Below are 12,381 nucleotides of genomic sequence, written 5' to 3'. Positions count from 1 at the left end.
TATTTGGGGTATATTCCTCTCCCCAAGTGTTAAGACAGCTCAGCTCATGATTGTTCCCTTTTTGACAAACAAGAACAGAATGAGCAACAAAAAAGAAAAAGGCAAGAAAAATCAAATGCTGTCATCTGATCGTGGTTTTGTGTCAACACATCAAGTGAATGGTGGTTGAATTTACACACTCCGTACTCGAAATGAGATTTACATTGCTGTTTTGGTGAAATGAAATTTCCAGAGTCTGGAGGGGCCATGGCTGGTTCGTACACACGGGGCCCTTTTATCATGGTGTATGATTTTTTAAGTTTTAAAGCCAGGTGTAGCGGCAGCAAATTTATTGGATCAATGATCGGAAGATTAAGCTGTCTTTAATGCTGAGATGATCGTAGATGGTATGAGTTAATTTGTAAATAATAGTATTTTATGAATTTTATTGAGATATATTTAAATATAAATATATTGAAATATGTTTTTTTTTTTTTTATGAAAAGTTAAAAAAGTAATTAGTCCCATCAATAATTAGTTTAAGATGGATTGAGATCACTCAACTAACCAAACATAACTTATTGATATCAAACTATTTCATTACTATTTACTATCAATTTACTATTATTCATAAATTATTCATTACGATTTCACTATTATTTATAAACTATTTCATCATTATTCACAGATAATCTGTTATACTTTTAACATCTAAACATCGTTACCATATATATTTTGGCAAAAATATATATATATGTTTTTTGCTGCTCTGATTATAGATTTTATTTGGAGACTCAGAAACGAAAAGATTCACAACTAGAAAGAAATTTCACCACAAAAATTTCTCAACAGCTAAATCTCTCTTATGAAGAAAATCTGCATGCTTGGAAGGAAAAATTATGCACCATCTCACAGAAAAAATGGCAAAATCCACCAACAAATCATCTATGCATATCGTTTGATGTAGCAGTCAGAAACTCATTCTCAGTAGCTTCGGCGGTTAGTAGAAATTCGAAAGGAGAGGTAATAGAAATATGCACTGAAAAGAACCTCTCCACAATATTAGTGATAGCTGAAGCTTTAGCACTAAAAAGAACCTCTCCACAATACCAGTGATAGCTAAAGCTCTAGCGGCAAAATTGGCCCTCAAAATGGCAGAAAATGCCAACTCTTCTCAAATCACTTTAGTTGGAGATTCTCAACTGGTAATTTCCTCTATCTCTAAAGAGAAGGAGTCTTGGCAAATATCTATCATCTCGAATGACATTACAAAATCCTTAATCTCTCATCCAAAATGGAGCTTTCACAAGATTGATTGATTTCAAAATCGACTTACGCATTCTATAGCGCAATGGGCCACAACAAACGCGTTGTTTGGTAGCATTTTTTTAGATTTTATTCCTCCTAATATTTTGCTTTTGGATAGTGGGAAAGACCCTCATGATGTTTTGTAATTATTATAAATATATGCATGCTTTATTAGAAAAAATATATATATATATATTTTGGCAAACATATAATTAAATTGGAACAATAAGTTGCTCCAAACCTCCATTCACTACCCCTAGGGAGAAGGTCTACAGAGTTCATAAGGCTGCTTTTGGAAATTAAGATAAGTTGAATTGTGAATAATAATATTTTGTAGATTCTATTGAGTTGAGTTTTAATTTTTTAAATTGAAATATATGAAGTAGGTTGAGATGAATTTAATTTTTGTTATAAAAAATTGAAAATGTAGTGAGATTTATTAATAATTGGTTTGAGATGAGTTGAGTTGAGTTTGATTCATCTTCTAAACACAACAGACTCACTACAGGATGCGTTCGAACCTTGATTAAAATGCCAAGAAATGGGTTGCTGAAGGGGATTATTTTGGATGGAGTGCTATAAAGCCTTTGATGTATAGTAAGGAAGGGTGTAGTGAATCTTATGTAATCTTCATACTCCTAGGATTCATTCTAGGACCAACTTAAGGTAAAGTTGCGGATAGCTTGTTTGAAGTTTTCTTTCTTCTACATTTGCACGGATCTGTCAGTATTTAGGACACACGTTGGCGCTTAATTCATTGTAGGAAAAGTGAATTCTAATGCTAAGATAGTTTAATGCTAAGATGAGTCAGAGACATTCACCCAAAAACTTATAATTGCTACATTGACAGCTTTGGCACAACAATGGCAGCAACCCCTAATCCATGTGAATGGGTTGAACTCCTTGGTGACAGTACAGTTTCCCCATCAACCAAAACCACTTGGCGTGTGAAAGGTCCAAGCCATCAAGAAAGGGCGAAATGTCGCCGGGCTAATCCCGTAGGAGACTTTTCCGACACTCAACTTGGATCTCGAAGTGACCGCATTTAATGCTTACTGTGAAGAGATTTAGCGTTATCTTATCTGAATCAACTTGCATTAATAAATAATTGAGTAACGAAGTAATCTTATCAAGTTATTATTTTCATAAGGTATTTTATAGAAATATTGTTTGTTTGAAAATATAATTGTATAAAATATTATAAAAAAATTATGTGTGTATATTTTTTTAAATTAATTTTGCATGTGAAAAGTGTTTAAAATATAATTGTGAAAATTACTGTAAAAATTATTTTTCTAAATAATTACAACTTGCTACCTCCAACTGCGAGTCTTGTCACGCGTCCGAATGTTTTTTTTTTTTTTTCCCTTATGGGTATAGCACCATTTGTTGGTCAACTAGGTCTCCTTATCGAGAGAAATAATATTTACAATTATAACGTAGATAAGTGTCGTGCAATCTTTTTAAAAATATAAGTAAATATAAAATCTATATAAAAAAAAATTATTTTTTTAATAATGAGTCATACTTTTTTTAAAATAATTACACAGTACTTGCACACTCCACGATTGTATCTAATATTACTTGCCAAATATATAATGATCCACTATTCTTCGTCTTGCCCTCTTCCATTCCTCACTTATCGATCCTTCCATTCCTTGCATATCCTTGGCAACTAGTGCTCGAACAAACTCGTCTTGTGTCTATGGACTTAATTGTTGCAATGTCTTGTATCCAACACTCTATGACTATGTTTGGGCGTTGAAATCAATTCTAACTCATTTTAAATGAATAATTATTGAGATTTATTATTTTTACAACTTCTCATAAAAAAATTTAAATTCATCTCAACCTATTCAAATACATATCTCAACATATTTACATTCAACACATCTGAATGGAATTCATAAAAAATTACTATTCACATATCAACTCAAATTATCTGAGATATCAACATCCAAACACAAGCTTAATTCCTACTTTCATATAAGTTGAGCGAAAATTATACCGAAACATGGAAAGCAGCAAAAAAATAAATAAAATGACTCAACCTCTACAAACAAATATATGAGAGATGAACTATTTTTTATTTTAATTAATAAAAATGAAACCAAAAAAAGAATACAGTAAGATAGATGCGAAAAATAAAAGATTATAGTTTAAACCAACTCTAATAGAATTCGAAATCTGTGATGACCCGTAAAGGCAACACACTTGTTTCTTTTCAGTCACAAAGGTCAGATCTGAAAAGTCTAGTGGTGGTGAGTCCGATGATCTGGCACAAGTGTCAAGAAGAGCTACCGAAAGGGGTAGCGCATGAGGACCACGCACAGATGGGGGCAATGCGTGAAAACCAAACAAGGTGATTTTCACAAAAGCATTGCTTAACTCCAAATGATTTTCGACCTATAAACTTGCTTGTGCTGCATGTGTCTATCGAGAGTTGCTAGAAAGTTATAAATCTGTGTTTTTCAACCTTGAAGAAAGTAAAATAAAACTAAGTAAAAAAATCTTAATAGACAAGGTGGGTGAATGGAGGAAGAAGAGGGAAGAGGAGGAGGAAACAGAGACCTTCACTCCCTCCTGTGAAAATCAGATCTAGAACTCTTGGTATTTTACGAGAAAGGGAAGGAGGCGCCTAGGGTTTTTGGATTTGAGATTAACAATAGTTGGTCTAAACAATAAATATCCTACATTTTAAATGCCCTTTTAACAGCAATTGGTCTTTAAAATGCCCTTTTAAAATCCAAGACAAAACAATAAATGTCAATTCTTTTCACTTGTTGCCAACAAAATAGGAAGAGAGTAAGTAAATCGGATTGTCTTGGAGGAAATCTTAATAAAAGTTTGTCATATCTCCAGCATTCTAAGATTTTGTTCAAATTGTTATTCGTGCACAAATTCCCATTATATTTTCATTACTACGAACAAAAGCTACTTGGGTATGTAGATGTCTGTATTTAAGCGCTTAATGAGGAGAAATATTATTCTTCATCTTAGACTATCGTCTTTAATTACATTTGTTGATATTGAATTGGATATAATATCTTAGGTTTGATACAATCTACCAAACCCAGCCCAAAAATGGATCTCATCAATAGAGAAAAGAGAGCAGGAAAAGGGGGACAAAGGCGAGGGACAATAGGGTGTGTCAAGGGAAGGTGGGATGTGAGAGAGAGAGAGAGAGAGAGAGAGAGAGAGAGAGAGAGAGCAATGATGGACAGAGGATAAAAGGGATCAGATCGAATGAGAAAACAGAACTTCTGGACGACTTTAGCTCCAACTTTTCAACCTCACAACAAGAGCTCCAAAGGGAAGATCTCTTCCATAAAATAGATTTCAAACTTCCATTGTACAACGAGGATGAGAGACCATGAGATACTGTAAAAAAATCATATTATAGTAGATTTTCCCTCCAAACAATCTACAGACGTAGGCCTAGTGTCAAACCATGTAAATCTATGTGTCTCCATCTCTTTTATTTTTTCTGCATTTATTTCCTATTCACTACCATGGATGTATGTGCAGATGCCGTACAACCACATCGAACTGCTGTTGGGGGCTCCAAAACATGCAGATCGAGGCTCGAATTGTCATAGTGAACATGGAATGCCTCTCTTTCTCATTCCAACATGTTCTACGATTTCTAGCATCAACATTTGGGGTTTTCCGTGTGATGTGATTTGTTTTCTACACCAAAAGTAGGAGAATGATGATTTTCTAGTATGCACAAGAATCTCCAAATGAGCAGATAAAATTTTTCCAGATAAGTATTCTTGACCTTTTGACTTTTATATTTACAAATAACAATATTGTGAAAAGTTGGGCTAGCAAACCTTTCCTCATCCAGGCAGTTGAATGCACTATGCACTTATGTGCTTTTTATGCACCCAAAATGTAAGGTTGGGAACCCTAGCTCCTCAACCATTTGAGCTGCGAGTGCTCAATGCACTTTGAGTATACCCTACAAAAAGAGAAGGGAGAACACGGGCGAGTTATGTGCACTTAAATGCACTGTGCACATGCATATGCACGTCCCAAGTCCTTGGCACCATGCACCTGCACAGGTCAAACATAGCATTGTCGTGCACATCCCAGCTGTGCATGGCATGCACACTCCCATGCAAAATGTACAATGTGTGCATGTTGTCGTGCACCTAGGAAGCTCCTCAGTTACTACTTCGACACCTGGCGTCCGTTTGATCCACCAGAGGCCACCACGTGGATCGTCGATGGTTTTTGTCTATGCCGCGCTGACCCTGGTCCATTGGGCTCGGCACAGTGCACCTAATGGGTGCACATTTTCGTGTACCTAGGAGGCTCACAGCAACTCACCATGAACTTCGCTAGCAAGAGCGGCAGCCACCACTTGGTCCATTAGTGACTTTCATCCACCTCCCAAGGTGATCCCGCTAAGGGGGATGTGTACACTAGAACAATTGGTGCATGGCTTAAGGCTCGTGACGCCCAACCGTGAGCTCGTGAGGCACTTGGCGGCCATCAGCGGGGTCGTCAACGTTGTCTGTCTCCAACATAGGATTTCCCTTCCTAAATAGCCATGGAGGTTGGAGCACCCATGGAAACCACTCGAGATGCATGCAATCGCGGGCATGGGAGCTCAGACACAATGCTCCTCAGCCACTACTTGGACACCGAGCTCCTCAGCCACCACTCTGCCACTCAAAGTCCATTGACCATAGAGAAGAAGCCTAACTCATCGTGAGCACCCTCCACGGCAAGCCAACATTAAACATTCTTCACAAAAAAAAAAAAAAAAAAAAAAGAAACAGAAGAGAAGAAAAATGAAGAAAAATCAGCAATGGACAAACTCAATCAAGTGAAAATCAGAAACAATGGCCTCATCATTCTAGTGTCAACACATCGCAGGAACTTACCTTGTCGAACTCACTTGCGCAACACAGGGCACTAGATACATATCCATGTTCGGTATCATGGATACCCCAGACCTTCATCATTGCCAAAGCATAGCTGCCCATCGGCCTCAACAACACATCTTAAACCTTCGACATGCTCTAGTAAAGTAATTCAAGTTTGCAAATCTCACATTTGTGATTTTGATTGTCTACGCTAACTGGTTGTTTTTCTTAGTAAAGTCAAGCATCTCTATCAAACAAAAGATAGGCACACCTCCTCGAGAGTCAATAGGCGAGCTTAGCCATTCGACTGCCCGACCTCCCTCATGGCGAGTTCACAGAGGGTCCAACCTTTCGACTGCCTGACTTATTCATTTCCTGTTGAGAGTCAACAGGCGGGTCTAGCCATTCGACAGTTCGACGTCCCTCATGACAAAATCACAGTAGGTTCAACCTTTCGACTGCCTGACCTTATTCATTCCCCGTTGAGAGTCAATAAGCAAGTCCAGCCATTCAACTGTCCTACCTCTCCCACAAAAAAATCACAGCGGGTCCAGCCTTTGACTGCCTGACCTTATTCATTTCCTGTTGAGAGTCAACAGGCAGGTCAAGCCATTCAACTGCCTGACTTCTCTCACAGCGAGTCTAGCCTTTCAATTGCCGAGCCTTATTCATTTACTAGTGGGAGTCAACAGGTGGGACCAGCCATTTGACTGCCTGACCTCCCTCACAGCGAAATCAGAGGCGACCTTGCTAAATTCCTGGTTGAGAGTCAATAGGCAAGTCTAGCCACTCGACTGCCCGACCTTCCTCAACTAGATAACAATACCACCATAACATCTTCTCCAACAAATGTCGAGTGTTTATACTCATGCCATAATTGGCACTAGCAGGTTAACTTCGAGAACGAGCTTCCGAGCTCCACAATCGCCTGGCGTGGGTTACCTTCGGGAATGAGGTGACAGACTCGACAACTGTTAGGATGGACCCAGGGGATCGACGGCTCCCTAACCACTTAATGTAGGTTACTACAAACAAACTCTATCATCAATAGCAAAATGCAAACGCCAACAACAATTCACATCAAGGGGCGAAAATCTACTAACATCATAAAAAAACAAAAACTTTTGAAGGATAAACACTCTTCTTTGCTAACGATAAACATTCATACAAACGAACTCAAAGCCAACTCATACCTCGCCAAAAGTCAATAGGCAAGTCCAACCACTCGAGTGCCCGACCTCCCTTGTGATGAGTCAATAGGCGAGAAATGTCACTAACCACCCGACCTCACTCACGCCTCATCAAAAGTCAACAGGCGGGTCTAGCCACTTGAGTGCCCAACCTCCCTTGTGACGAGTCAACAGGTGAGAAAGGTCACAAATCGCCTAATCTCACTCACACCTCATCGAGAGTTAACATGCGGGTCCAGCCACTCAACTACTCAACCTTCCTCGTAAAGAGTCAACAAACAGGAAAGGTCATGGACCACTTGACCTCCCAAGTGCCCAACATGCGGGCAAGTCTCTCGATTACCCAACCTCACCTATTGTGCCACATAGGTGGGAAAGATCAGGGACTGCTTGACCTCCCAGGCACCCAATAGTCAGGCAAGTCACTCGACTGCCCAACCTCTCTCCCACACATAAAAGCTAAGCTTCGCGCTTGCTCCTTACACAATCAAGCACACCTCCCGCTTATCTCACCAAGACGAGCTCTGCGCTCACTCCTGATGTGAGCACACCTCCCACTTATCTTGCCAAGCTGATCCTTGTGCTCGCACTTAATGTAATTGAGCTCATCTCTCACCAAAGCCAAGTTTCGCGCTTGCATCTAATGTGATCAAGCTCACCTTCTACTTATCTTGCCAAGTAGAGCTCTGCACTATCACCTAATGTGATCGAGCTCATCTCCCACCAAAGCCAAGCTTCACTCTCACACCTATCGCGGTCAAATACATCTCCTACGCTCAAAAATATTTATCACTTAATGCAAGCAAAATGGAAAGCCAAGGATCTGCTCCTAGAATTTATTTCTCTATAGACTTGCAGATTGTCTCTGTTGCTATTTTATCCTAAAGATTTCCAAAGCCTTCTTTTGGGACAAATTGACCTTAAGAATTGTGAGCAATTGAAAGGAATAAAATATCTCAAGTCCAATACGATCTACCAGGCCTAACCCCAACGAGAGATCTCATCAAAAAGGAAGAGAGAGGAGGAAAAGGGGGACAAAGGCTGGGAAAAATAAGTTGTGTCAAGGGAAAGTGGGATGTAGCATAAAGAAAGTGAGAGAGGTGACATAAAGTAAGGATGGGTAGGGGATAAAAGGGGATCTGACCGAATGAGAAAATTGGACTTCTAGACGACTTTAGCTTCAGCTTCTTTGACCTCACGACAAGATCCCTAGAGGGAGGATGTCCTCCAGAAAATAGATCTTAGACTTACATTATACAATGAGGATAAAATACTATAAGAGATTGTAAAACAATCATATTATAGTAAATTTACCCTCCAAATGACCCATGGATGTAGGCCTAGTGCCAAACTACGTAAATTTATATGTCTCCATCTCTTTTATGTTTCCTGCATTTATTTCCTATTCACTGTCATAGATATACATACAAATGCCATACATATGTATCAAACTGCTGCTTGGGGCTCCAAACCACACTAATTGTAGTATGAATCATTATAGTGGGCGGGGAATGACTCTTTCTCTCGGGAATTACTCTTTCTCTCATTCTAGCCTGTTGTGCAATTTTTGGCATCAACAGATGTGATAGGTTTTAAGTGGTTGTCTATTTAACTAGTCAATGTATGTAACTACTTATAACATGTCATATCAATAAATGTGATTCGAAATGACAAAATCTAGGATTAAGGGTTGCATTATTCTTTAAGGACTCACTTGGCACATCTATAGTCCTCTAATATGATATACTAGATTAATCAATTGGTTAGGCTTGAAAGAGTAACATCAATTTAAATCGAAATACAAGAATCACCCAGGCCAACCCTTTAGATTCCCATTTGGTTTTGTGATTACTGTATTGGGAAAAAATAATGATGACGACAAACAAGCGGAAGTAAATACAAACAAATCAATCACACAATACAAAATTAACGCGGTTCAGCAATGTGCTTAAGTCCACAGAGCTAAAGATGATTTTATTATGATGAATCACAAAATATACTTTGGGGCGAGATCTACATGTTCAAACACTTAGAGTGTATTAACTGTTAATTAATTACATATTTATAGTGTCACATGATAAAAACCCTAATTTTTTCTACTTTATTCACTTTAATGGAGTGTCGAGCTTGCTTTAAGCAAACTCTCTGTCTGAATTTAACTCGAGTTTCCTATTGAGTGAGTGTTGAACGAACTTTCTGCCTAGTGCTTTTTTGTTTGCAAAAAATGCCAAAATATTTCAATCACTTCGAGTTGGGCCTATCAATCCAAGCCTCATCAAAATCCCATTAAAAAACTATAAGATATTCTTGTCGGGTCGGGTAATCAAATCGGGCTGACATACCAATAAAAGTAAACTCCACAAATCCAACAGACTGCAAATTAAGAAAGCAGGATATTAAGATTGATATACGCAGTCTCCTAAATGCTGTTTTAATCAATCTTTCAAAGATGTTAGTGAGTAATTCTGCTTTAAGTCTATGCAACCAAAGGCGTAGAAAGGAGTGGTGACAAAAGTTACGCAATGATACAACACTGTTGAGATCTTAACAAAAAATATAAACAAATAGGAAGAAAACGAAACTACAACAAAAACGTTAATGAGGCGAAAGGGACATGACAAAACGCAAGTAGACCCCTCTTGAGAAGTACATGAAGGATGGGCAATAAAGTCCATAAGCTCCTTTCCTTTTATTTTTTGGCTTCAACCATATCCAAACTCTCTCTTTCTTTTCTAATAAATAAAATAAAGATTGCATAAACAAACTAAACAAAACAAGATCGGGTGGGGCCCACAAATACCCCGAAATGAATATTGCAACATATTAAAATAAATAAAAATAATACTTATAGTCGTAAGTATATAAATACTATATAATTATTTAAAAAATAAATAAATAAATATGAGATCTATATAAAAATAATAATAATAATTTTTTAATAATATATAATATTCGTCTAAAATAAATCAAAAAATAGGACTGAGTGGAGACCCACATTATTATGGGTTCTCTGATTATGGACGAGGTAACACTCTTACTCTATTTCAAACATCCATGCCATTAAAATTTGCAAGTATTAATTCTTAATGACATAACATTTATGATACCATTCTAAAACTACTTAAAAAATATTTAATATTTATTCTAAAACGAGTATATTACAGTGTATAAAACTAAATAAAATAAATAAATTAGTCCGATCCTAATGGATTTCGAGGTCCAAAGGCCCAAAAAAATTAAAAAAAAAACAAAAATTGTTAGCCACAAGATTTTTGCCGCAACATGAAGACTTTTCCATGCTAGAGAGACTGTAAAACAAATCCATAAACATGCAAGCTTGTTTGGAAAGTAAATTAAGGTTAGATGAGTTAAGATAAAATTTAAAAATTAAATAAAATATTATTATAATATATATTTTTTAATATTATTTTTATTTTAAAATTTGAAACTGTTAAATTATTTATTATATTTATTTGAAAATTTAAAAAAAAAAATTATAATAATTAAATAAGATGAGTTGAGATATTTTTAATATCTAAACAACGCTTTAAATAGACCACCATATACTACTTTTCTTAGTCTTTCTCCGCATATCTAACTTGATCCCATCTGGATATTCCTTGCATTATTGACTGACTAGTTACTAAAGTCTCTCCTCAATAATTTAGCTGTATCTGTAGTCTGTACCCTTCATTTATTCTTTTGTTTTTCCCTTTTAATTCACAAATAAAAAATTTCTGTTTTTCCAAAAATTAAAATGGCAAAGAACACCACACTCCCCCCCCCCCCCCCCCCCCCCCCCCCCCCCCCCAAAAAAAAAAACCAAAAAACCCCAGAAGCCAATTTCTTGTTTTCCCTCCCTCCATAAATACAGCCCATGAGATTGTAAAATGACAGCAATATATAGACGCAACATACCTCTAATTTGTGGCCCTGGCATCCACAATTCACCTGCCAGAATGGTTGTGGAGCCTCCTTGGGGTTGTTCGATATGTTTTCTGGCTACCAAACAAGTCCTACTCACCCTTTACACACGTTTAAAGTTATTCGGTGTGGAGTTCAGAAATGATTGCTAACTTTGCTGCCTGGCCAGCTTTTGGGTGGGGGAGCAATAGGATAAGATGTCAGAGTGCTCTGCTGCGCAACAGACCAACTAAAAGACATTACAAGATTTGCCTTCAACTGTTCCACATTATCCACTTCGTACCTTGCTTATCTAAAGCAATCCACTTGATTTGCCAAGCATATGCTAAATGCCCCCACCTAATCTAAGTTAATGAGATAAGGCAGCAGTTTAGCGACCAAAATGTTAAAGACTAAGATCTGAATCTTATTAGATCTTATGTCTCTTCACTTGATTAGATTAACTTCCATACCTCAGACAATTTTGATCCACACCTGAGCCTCAAAATGAAAAGCCCTGAATTTGATAGGAAAAGTTTCCTGATATTTTTGCTAAAGATGGGGGGAAAAAAAATCAGGACTGAATTCCCATCTTTTTTTCCAAAGCCCTATCAATTCCAAGGCCGACATCTCATACCATGGATTGGCCCATAGATATATTGCCACCATTCCAGCTATGCCTACAAATTCTCAGCCACATTTCAATCTATTCGTGCCCAGTAGTTTGAAGGGACGGACAAATAGTTTGAAATAACAGACCGCTAGACATTGACACTTCTACAAGGTCTACAAATCGAATGCACTCATTAGCCAGACATCAAAATATTTCCTGGGGGGTTCAGATTGGTCATACACTCATACGTATCATATGCACGACCAACTCCACTGATATTCTCATGCCTGCCTATTCAAACAAGATATCACGTGCAGCAGAAAGAACGTGTGGATTGGTTTATGACTATGAAATATGTATAAAAATGTGTCCTACTTCAAGGAAAACCTCATGGTAGTCATGTAAGTGTGCGATCTATATTCTCTCACATAAGATTAATATTTACAGTGAACATTAGCAATATGTTAAATATAAAGGAGACATTAACTTCAAGAAAGGAGACAATAGGAAC

Source organism: Carya illinoinensis, chromosome 11, assembly GCF_018687715.1.
Source record: "Carya illinoinensis cultivar Pawnee chromosome 11, C.illinoinensisPawnee_v1, whole genome shotgun sequence".
Lineage (NCBI taxonomy): Eukaryota > Viridiplantae > Streptophyta > Magnoliopsida > Fagales > Juglandaceae > Carya > Carya illinoinensis.
This window is presented reverse-complemented; position numbering follows the sequence as displayed.